Genomic DNA, 218 nt, shown 5'->3' on the forward strand with positions numbered 1-218 from the left:
AATTTTAATCAAAAAAAAATTCCCCCCCCTTATTGCCCGGGGGGTGGTGGAGAGAAGGGAAAACAGGAGGGGTTTTTGGATTTTTAAACAAAATGGGGGGGGTTTTTGGGCCACTTTTTCTTTAAAATTTTTCTTTTTTTGTCTTTTTTTTTCTGCCTTTAAAAGCGGATCTTGGGGGGGGGGGGGGGGAATAAAAAACTTGGGGCAGTTCTCCAACT

This window comes from Penaeus monodon, chromosome 33, assembly GCF_015228065.2.
Source record: "Penaeus monodon isolate SGIC_2016 chromosome 33, NSTDA_Pmon_1, whole genome shotgun sequence".
Lineage (NCBI taxonomy): Eukaryota > Metazoa > Arthropoda > Malacostraca > Decapoda > Penaeidae > Penaeus > Penaeus monodon.